This window comes from Protopterus annectens, chromosome 1.part1 (genome assembly GCF_019279795.1).
Source record: "Protopterus annectens isolate FY-2018-M chromosome 1.part1, PAN1.0, whole genome shotgun sequence".
NCBI classification, from domain to species: Eukaryota; Metazoa; Chordata; order Ceratodontiformes; family Protopteridae; genus Protopterus; species Protopterus annectens.
This window is the reverse complement of record NC_056726.1, coordinates 1,892,420,726-1,892,431,450: the sequence shown is the minus strand read 5'-3', so window position 1 is coordinate 1,892,431,450 and position 10,725 is coordinate 1,892,420,726. Positions and strand designations below refer to the sequence as shown.

General features: G+C 34.8%; 1 protein-coding gene across 1 annotated transcript in view; it reads left to right on the top strand.

Annotated features, from left to right (window-relative positions):
- The window catches only part of PTPRU (protein tyrosine phosphatase receptor type U), a 4,710,560-nt gene that overhangs the window by 4,070,054 nt on the left and 629,781 nt on the right, over positions 1-10,725 (top strand). The gene's annotated exons all lie outside the window — the stretch shown is intronic.

Sequence of the window (10,725 nt, the reverse complement as noted above, 5' to 3'; positions counted from 1 at the left end):
TCCCCCTTGGATCAGTATGGAGTTGCTGCTGATTGGATAAATTCCTTATTATATATGTCTGAATTCATTGGTAAATGTTGCCTTTAATGGAGCACCAACTTTACTTAGTGGCGATCTATCATAACAAGGCAGTAGAAGTAAGTGCTCAGCCTACCTGCTTGTGTGTTATCCCTGATAATGTAGATACTGTCTGTATGTGTGTTCCCAACAATTGGTGAAAGTCCTATAAAATATCAATGGATATTTTTTTAATTTAGCAAAAGTGTATGTAATCCATTGCACATCTGTTAATGTAATGTTGCTGCATTACTTTGCTGCATACATCTATCTCGGTCAGAAACACACAGCACTAAATGTGTTGATATATTTAATAATCCCAGTTTGCCTTTTTCCTGTCATCAGAAAAAGAAAATGTGCATTTTAACTAAACTCATTTAGGACCCACATATAAATACAAATATCATATGAATTAGTACATTTTCTTAATTTCCTGATGATATATATATATATATATATATATATATATATATATAAACCCCAGCCATGTAACATAGTAAACATAGTTCATAGTTTTTAGTTTATAGTGCAATTATCTCATTAATCAAATAAACCTTCTGTTTAAACAACCTTAAACACTCCCCACAATTTTATTATTTTCTTTAATTTCTCAAATTTCCTCTCCTATTTCTGTATAACTTTATTTTTCCAAAACTTATACGCACTATTTTTTTATTTCCAAGTCATTAAGTAAGTCCCTTAATTTTTACTGTTTCTATTAATTTTTTACTCTTCTGCTTGTTCAGAACAAATTTTACAACATAATTTCTTTCACATACCTTACATCTCCTATTATTACTAAATTGTCTGCATACAATTTTAAAAATGTCACTCCTTCCATTATTTCCTAGCTTGTTTCTTGTAAACTTCTTTATGCTCACTCTGTTGCAGCAATCATTTATCAAACAAACAGTTATACTGTGAATGCAACATCCCTGCTCCCGTCTTTTTATCATTTAAATATTTCCACCGATCATCCAATCTCATTTGCAGATATTCTGCATTCGTCATAGACTGCTCTCAAAATGAAAATCAATTGTCCTCTATCATAATTGTTAATAAGTAACACTATCAACTTTTTTAAGTTGCATCCAGTTACTTTACTTTCCTGTTCCCTTACACTTGCATCCATTCCTCCTTTTTTTCCAAAGACATATTCCTTTTTTTCACCTATGTACCATCTCTCTCTCGCTCTCTCTCTCTCTCTATACATGCACATATATATAATCTATAGTTGTATAAAATTTCTCATATTGTAGCTTTTTATATCTATAAAAGCACATTTCTTAAATTATAATCATTAAAATTGTACAATCCATACTGCATAAAAGTGGCTTCCACCTATCCATACCTTTTCTCCTTTTTTCAAATAAACTTTTACATTTTGATACCACATCCTCATGCATTACTCCTCTCATGTATGATCATTTAGATTGCTTATACAACATCTCTTCCATGTTTCCTCTTCACCTTTATAAAACATATACCCTATCATATTTATACCTCAAACAGGATTTCCATTCACATTACTTCATACAATATTTATTTCTTCTGTTATAATTTTCAACTGTAATGTAAACTTTATTTTTCATTTATGTCCTTAACTTTCCATTCTGACCCTACCTTTCATTGTTCTTCCCAATGCACTCATTTCACATAGTTCTTTATTATATTCCTTTATTCTTGCTTTCATTTGATATTCCAGCTTACATATTTAACTCTTCATCAGTGTCTCATCACTGTTTACCTTTATAAGTTAAAAGAATATCTTTTCCATCCTTTCTATTAGATGATATTTTTGCTGTATACACATCTATATATTTTTTGCATTATATCTTTTTTTCTTAGGACATGTAATGTTATGTGTTTGTATAGTTTTGTCTTTCTTTAATAGACTACGTACATACATACAAATACTTCAAGTGCAGGCAATAATTCCCTTCTAGCCTGTCAATGTAGCAAAACAGTTGTTCCCTTAATGTGTCCAGGCTGTTCTTAAAAATATCTAAAGTAGTACTCTCTTTAATGTAATTTGGTAGTCTATTCCATACATCCGCTTCTCTATCAGAAACCGTATCCTATTACTTATCCTTCCCAAATATTCCTCTACATAGGCTATCTGATGATGCTCTACTGCTTTTTGATAACCACAGATATTCTCAGAGGTAGTTGTGTTTAAATGCCCTATATAGCTGAATAAGGTCTCCTCTTAAATATCTATATGAGTAACTGTACAAGTTCAGATATGTTAGTCTTTCATAAAAACTTCAATTTCCACATTCATGAATGTCCTTGGTATGTTTCCATTGTTCCAAATTATTCATGCTTGTTTTCCTGTAATGTTTCCGTATTGTTAATACTGTACTCAAGTTTAGGTTTAATATTAGTATCAAACAATGATGTCATCATTTCTTTTCCGAGACTTTATAAATCTTTTTATACAACCCACAGTTCTATAACTATCATTAAACAATTGGTTGATATGATTAGAAAAACTCAAAATTACATCTACCCATATACCCAGGTCCTTAAATGAATCTACAATGGTAATCACTGTATTTATTCACCTTTCAGTTTATGTCTTGTAAATTTCATATGCTTTGTTTTTGATTTATTTAACAGCATATTATGCTTCTGTTCCCAAAAGGTAAATTTGCTAAAGTTCTTTTGCAGACAAGCTCTATTTGTAACACAAGTAATAGGTTTACCCATTTTCAAGTCATCTGCATACTATAGAACACCTCAGATGAAAAAGACATATCTTTAAGAAACAATCTAAATAAGCATGGGCCTAGGATAACATCCCTGTTGGATACTCTGACGGTAATCTCAAACTTCACCGTTCCAGTTGCTGTATAATACTTTCCATTCCCTCTTTTTAACCAATGCAGCTATCTATCTTATCAAGAGTATTTCTAATTTATTGATCTGTATTTTGTGTATGACCTTATCAAATGCTGATCTTAAATTTATATTAATTATATCACAACTAACTTTTTTTGAATAACACAGCACGATATTTCATTTATAGCTATTATTATATTGTTATAGAACATGATATTATAGATTGTAATAGATCTATTTTCAACATATACATGCTGATATATGGTTCCAAGTACCAACCTTTTAACTCTGGCAATAATTCATCCAATATAACCACCTCCATTATTTTACCACAACATGAAAGTAAACTTATTAGTCTGTAGGACTCTGGGTTTGTCCTACTTCCCTTTCCCTTTAAGGCAGGTTTAACAAGTGCACATCTTCAGTCATGAGGAATCTGCCCATACTTATATGACCTAGTAGACAACAGGCATAATGGTAATGTCCATGCTGAAGTGTTCTTAGGTCATTATTAAAAATTTTGTTTCCTTCCTGTGATTTGTTTGGATCCAGTTGCATATTTTTTTCAATACAATATAATCTAATTTGATTTCAGTATTTAAGGTTACATACATACATACATACATACATACAAATGTTTCAAGCACGGGCATTAAAGCCCTTCTAGCTTGCCAATACGCCAAAACACTTGTCCCCGTAATAAATCTCCAGGCTGTTCTTAAAAATATCTAAACTAGTACTTTCTTTAATGTAATTTGGTAGTCTGTTCCAAGCATCAGCTACTCTGTCAGAGAACCAATTAGTACACTTCTCATTCCTATAGATTCTTCTACATAGGTTATCTGATGATTCTCTAGTACTTTTTGATAACCCCAAACATTCCCAGAGGTAGTTGTCCCTAAATGCCCTATATACCTGAATAAGATCTCCTCTTAAATATCTGTAAGAGACACTGTGCAAGTTCAGATATTTTAGTCTTTCATAATAACTTAGATGTTCACATCCATGGATGCCCTTAGTTTATTTCTGCTGTACTCTTTCCAGTTTATTCATGCTTGTTTTCCTATAGGGTTTCCATATTGTTATTCCATACTCAAATTTGGGTCTAATGTAACTAACAAACAGTGACTTCATTATGGACTTTATAAATATTTTTATACAACCTATAGTTATATAACTACCATTAGCCAATTTGTTGATATGATTAGAAAAACTCATAGCTGAATCTACTCATATACCCAGGTCCTTAAATGAGTCTACAGTTTCAATCACTGTGTGTTGTATTAAATATTCACCTTTCAGTTTATGTCTCCCAAATCTCATATGCTTAGTTTTTGATGTATTTATCAATATATTATTCTTCTGTACCGAAATGGTCAATTTAGTCAAATTATTTTGCAGACATGCCTTATCTGTAACACTTGCAATCAGTTTACCCAATTTCAGGTCATTAGCATATAGACTCTAGAACACCTCAGATGAAAAAGTAAGGTCTGAAAGATACAATCTAAACAAGTAAGGGCCTAGTACAGAGACCTGTGGGACACCTTGACTGTAATCAAGGATTTCACCTGTCCAGTTGGTGTGTGATACTTGCCATGTCCTGTTTGTAAGCCATGCAGCTATCCATCTTATCAACAGTACATCAATACCTAGTTGTACTAATTTATTGATCAGTGTTTTGTGCATTACCCTGTCAAATGCTAAAGTTAAATCTATATAAATCACAGCACAATTGTTAATTCATAGCTGTTATTATATTGTTATAGAACATCATGTTACAGGTGGTAATAGATCTATTTTTAACATATGCATGCTGATATATAGTTTGCTGATATATGGTTTCAAGCCCCAACCTCTCCAGTTCTGACAATAACTTATCCAGTATTACCATCTCCATTATTTTTCCACAACATGAAAGTAGACTTAAGGGTGTATATGATTCTGGGTTTGTCCTACTCCCCTTTCCCTTAAAACCAGGCTTAATAAGTGCATGTCTACAATCTTGAGGAATCTCCCCATATTTATATGACCTAGTGAATAACAGATGTAATGGCAGTGTAAGTTCGTGCTTAAGTTTTCTCAGGTCATTGTTACTTATTCCGTCTCCTCCCTGAACTTTGTTTGGATCCAGTTTGCACAGTTCATTTTCAATATAATCTAATTTGATTCCAGCATCTGGGGTTACCTGGATGGCACTAGGACAACTTACCACCCCTTTTGTGGAGCCAAACTATTTTGCATACGATTTTATATCTATAATCTGTTGTGTCTGAGAATAAATTTCAGAATCTGCACACAGTTTATCAATTTGTGTATCTTTCCTCCTTCCACATCTTATGTATCCATAAAAAGGTTTCCTATTATGCTCAATATCTTTATATAAATTATCTTCAATTTTTTCTTGATCTTGTCTAACACTATGCTTAATCCGTTTGTCCAGCTAGTTTATTTCAGTTTTCAAAGTTGTAGTTCGACCTTTCTTCCATTTCTTATATTTTTTGTCTCTCAATTTAATCAGGTATGTTATTCTTATGGAAATATATCCCCTGATGTTGCGTGCCTAGATCCTGATTTTAAACATTTTTTGACTTTTTGCACTCAAACAATTTCTCTTTCAAAACTTTCCACATTCCATCTGCAGTTTTTCCACTGAACACCTCACTCCAGTTAGTTTTATTTAGTAACTGTTTTGCTTCCCTATAATCTGTAATTAACCTTCTGTGCATTGGTTTAGATTTCAATTTGGCAGAATTATCTAGCAACAAATTAACCTTTATGACCCCATGATCACTGCACATCAATGATGGTAAAACTTGATTTGAAGTACAGTAATTTCTTTGGGAACACAAACAATATCTAGTATATTTCATCCCCTGGTAGGTTTTTTTACAATCTGAAGCATTTGTTGGTCCTGAATATACTTTGTGAATAATTTATTTACTAACGTTGTTGAATCAATATTATTCCAGTCTGTTTCTGGTAAATTTAAGTCCCTAGCTAATATTATTCTTCCCTCCTGTGTTTCATGTAAGAAATGTTTGAAATCCTCTAGGTCATCTGCACTTGACTTTGGTGGTCTGTACACTCCAACAATTGTTATATGTTCCAGGGTTGTTTTTATTGTCACAGTTATACAATCTACAGTACTGGTGTTACCAGTAAACAGATAATAATCAATATTTAATGCCTATTATCCCTCTACATGACTTTTTGTTAAAATGCCTGCTACGCTAAACACATTTATACTCTGACAGAGAAATAGTTTCCAGCCGTCATTCTTATGTTTATAAACAATAACAGCATCAATCTTCTGGAATATAGCAAATATTCCAATTAAAATCTGTATTATTAATGCTCCTAGCATTAACAACCATCAGAGATGCATCAGATTGTGTGTGTGTGTGTGTGTGTGTGTGTGTGTGTGTGTGTGTGTGTGTGTGTGTGTGTGTGTGTGTGTGTGTGGGCATGTGTGTGCGTGTGTGTGTGTGTGTGTGTGTGTGTGTGTGTGTGTGTGTGTGTGTGTGTGTGTGTGTGGCACCGCTATGTGTGGTAACCGGAAAACATTCACTACCAGATCCCACAGTGCAGTGATTGGTTTACAAACACAGTAACAAGCCATTAATGACATGTTTTTCTTTCAGACTTTCTCATGCCTCTCAGTCAGAGATTTCCTGTCATGCTGATTGACTAGCCTCTGCTGACCAGTTAACGTGGGTGGAAAGAATCTCTTTGAAGCCCTCGGGATGTTTAAAAAACTTGCTCTGCTTAATATCATTTTCATTTCAGTTTCCCATCCATCAGTTCTTATCAATACTTTATCATGCTGTGTTTTAACAGAAACAAATTCTGACACTATCCCAAAAGGTCCAGCACATTTAATACTTCTAGGTGTGCAATCTTTTTTTACCATTTTTTGTTCAATATTCACTTTCATCACATCTGAATATGATCCAGTTCTCAAAAAAAAAAAAAAAAAACATAATTTTAGTTGATTGTAATTAAACAACATGGTCCTGCTTTCATTAATTATAATTACATTTGATAAATGACATAGATTCACATTATTATTGTAAACACCCAATTTCACTTTTTTCAACATCATCAGTCTGAAAGTAGATATTTAGTTTTCTTTGCACCTCTGAAAAAAAAACGCTGGCTCTGAATCACTAAAAACTCAGAAAGCAGTTACACAGAGCTCCAATAAGGGTATCCGCAAAAAAGCAGGGCTCACATAAAATAAAAGTTGAAGTTTAATTCCTCCAGCAAATAAAAAACAAAGTAAGACGAACAAATCCCAGCATACGAACAGTTCTGATATTAATACAACAAATTAAGCGCTTAGATGAAATTACTCCACAGCATGTTACCTTTGCACAGGTAATCAGAGCCTACTGATAACTTCCAAATCCCGTACAGAGCTGGAAATTCGCACTACTCATCATGTCTCCAGAGAGGGGAACTCCCTGGCTGTCCCACTAAAACAGAACAGCTGTGCATCTAGCTCTGAGCTTAATCTATAACAATACCTAGACTCCTCCTTGCTCTGTTCTTGTTCACACCCTGACTGACTTTGTCTCTCTCTGTCTCTCTCTCTCTCTGTCTCTCTCTCTCTCTCTGTCTCTCTCTCTCTCTGTCTCTCTCTCTCTCTCTCTCTCTCTCTGTCCCTCTCTCTCTCTCATCTCCAGGATATCAACAGACTCTAACTTTCCTGTGAATGTAAATAAATACTCCCTGTGTTTGCACATCTATACTGCTTTTCATTGTTCCTATGTAAATTAAAGTTCTGTATTGCTTTATATATAAATGTAACCTGTTTATTAGTGTGTAACACTCCAACCGAAATGAAATTGTATTAACGTCTGTCGATTGTATTACCCATTGGATGATTCTAAAACCCCATTTCTACTGTTCAGATACTGATTCTTTTTTCTCTGTAAATTCATTGTAATTTTTATAATTTTTTGTAACTCTAATGGAGATTTTCTGAATGAACCTCTGCTGAAAATGAGCCTGACTGCCAAGTCAGATCATCATGTTAAAGAAATTGCAATAAACAAATAAATAGTGCCTCATTTGGATATGTCATTGAAATGAACACTATGTGGTTAGAGAAGCCAAACAATGCACATGATGTCACAAGCACCTACAGACTCTAACAGACACACACACACACACACACACAGACACACACGCACACATGCACGCGCGCGCACACACACACACACACACACACACACACACACACACACACACACACACACACACACATTGAAACAGCTAGAAACATGCCCCCAGAAACAGTCTCCTAATACTTATCTGCTCTGGCACCAGTCTATCAGTACTTACCTCCTCTGGCACTAACAGCCTCACCCCTGCCAGAGACATTGATGAGTATATACCTTTAAATGACTATGTACAGTCCCATTACATTGCTCAAAAATAATGTAGTAGAGCTTGTCCTTGAATTACTTTGCTTAGATAATTCCATCACAGCATAAGTCTTTGGAAAAGCGCACACAGCTAATTTATATTAACTGCACCCTTGGACTGCTGCATGCAAAGGTGGCAATGTCTGCAAGATGTCTATGGCACTACCTAGCTGCAAACACATATCACTGTAGCAGTACAGCAGTTTTTAAATTAAAAAAACAAACAACATTGTGCAAATCTGTTGCGCTACATGTTTCTCCCCCTCCCTCCGAAGTAGAAGTTAGTAGAACCAACATAGTGCTAAGGCTAAAACTTATAAGGAGCTGCTATACACTGAAGGTCTTTACTTCCACTTCAGGAGACTGGCTAACTGGTTCATCATGCATTATGCAGTGTAGATACCAATATATATATATATATATATTTTTAAACAAACGGTTAACCTTTTATCTTTCTAATAAAATGTTTTGATATACTTGTCAGGAACAGAGGTGCATACCTTAAGTTTCATTTCACTGTTGTGAAATCATGTAGCGATAGGCAGAGTTGAATGTGACCACGTCCAAAAAAATAATGTGACGTATACAGATTATCAAATCTAAATTCACATCACTGGTGCCTAGTATGTAGACAGGGAATGACAGGCCTTTACAGCTTGTGACAAATATGCAGTACTGCCTTGGGTTATGATCAACACCTATTACATCCAAATAAGTTATACACTGTCAGCTATGGAAGAGAGATATAATTACTGAATCCACAGAATTTACTCCACCACATTCTGTGCTCTATATCTTCTATTATTATCTCACTAACAGCAACTGAAACTTAATACAACTATTTTCGTCCATCCACACTTTGAGGATGTTCTCCTGTAGGTGCTTCTAATAACTCCTCAGTAGCAGTACTGCTTTTCTGCATTTAATACATACTGCAACCAATCAGATATCTAATTTGATATCAAAATCTAAGTTACTGAACAATCTTTCAGTTAACCAGCTAACATTAAATTATAACATCTAATGCCAAACAGTCTCCCTTCACAATGTCTGGATATCAGTAGTCACACCTATACTGTAAGGTACCATTCATTAATAAAATGAAGTATCAGCCATGCAGTGTTATGAATGAATGAATGAATGAATGAATGAAAACAAATGAAAACTCTTAGTACTGGGCGAAGGGGGTTAGGATGCCCATGTGCAAGGTGTTAAGGTTGGGATCAACAGATGCTAATTGAGTAGTATCAGCATTCACTACTGTATTAGCATTTATAAATGCCAGCATGGAAAATAACATCAATACTGCTTTTGCGGTCACAAATTATGAGTGTCAGTGCTTTGTGTGCAGTATAAGTAGTAGTAAGTCCATGTTTAAAAGTAGAAAATATTTTCCCAAAGAAGAGTGTTCATTTCTTCTTCAAGTTATTTATTGAATTATCATTTGTTGACCAGGAAGGTCCGACTAGGACAGAGCCTATTTTTGCCAGAGGCCCAGGGAGAAATGTTCTAAATGCATGTCTTTGGAATGTGGGAGGAAACCGGAGTACCCAGAGGAAACCCATGTGAACACAGGGAGAACATGCAAACTCCACATAGAAGACACCCCAGCTGAGAATCAAACTGGAGAACATCTTGCTGTGAGGTGACACATTTAACTGCTGCACCACTGTGCCACCCTTAGAGGAGTTAAAGGGTCCAGAAAAATATCTGGATTTCAACTTAGAGTAGAGGTGTGTCAGAAAATAGAATGGTACTAGGTACTATACGAGACGGCTATGGCTTTGAATATTGGAGATGCACACTGGAAAGAGTGTTTCATATGGCTAGACTGATGACAGAAAAAATGTAATGTTCACCTAATTATTGTAGCTGCTTAATACCTCAAAATGAAAATAAAGTCAAATAAGTGTGTGATTCAGAACTTCATGGTTTAATGGGCAGTGCAGGGGTGCAACAGTTAGCATTGCCACCTCACATCAAGAGGTTCTCCAGTTCGATTCTCAGCTGGAGTGCCTCCTGTGCAGAATCTGCATGTTCTCCTTACATTCACATTGGTTTCATCTGGGTGCTCTGATTTCCTCCCACATTTCAAAGCATGTATCTGGTAAATAAATATTGTTCACAGCAAGTTTCCATTCTTCAAGTCCAAATAATAGTCTAAGACAAACAGAGAGAAAAACATATCAATAGATCTGATTCAGTGCACTCGCTGGAGTTCAGAGAGATTTCAAAATCCACATAACAGACAGAAATTAATAAGAGAACTGTCACAGCACTAGTTAAGTAATCACCATGGATGTTAAATACACTTCAAAAAACAGTTGAAGGCACATACAATAACATTTAATGATAAGGGAATTCATGTGGTGAGCATGGCACCAGTAAACTG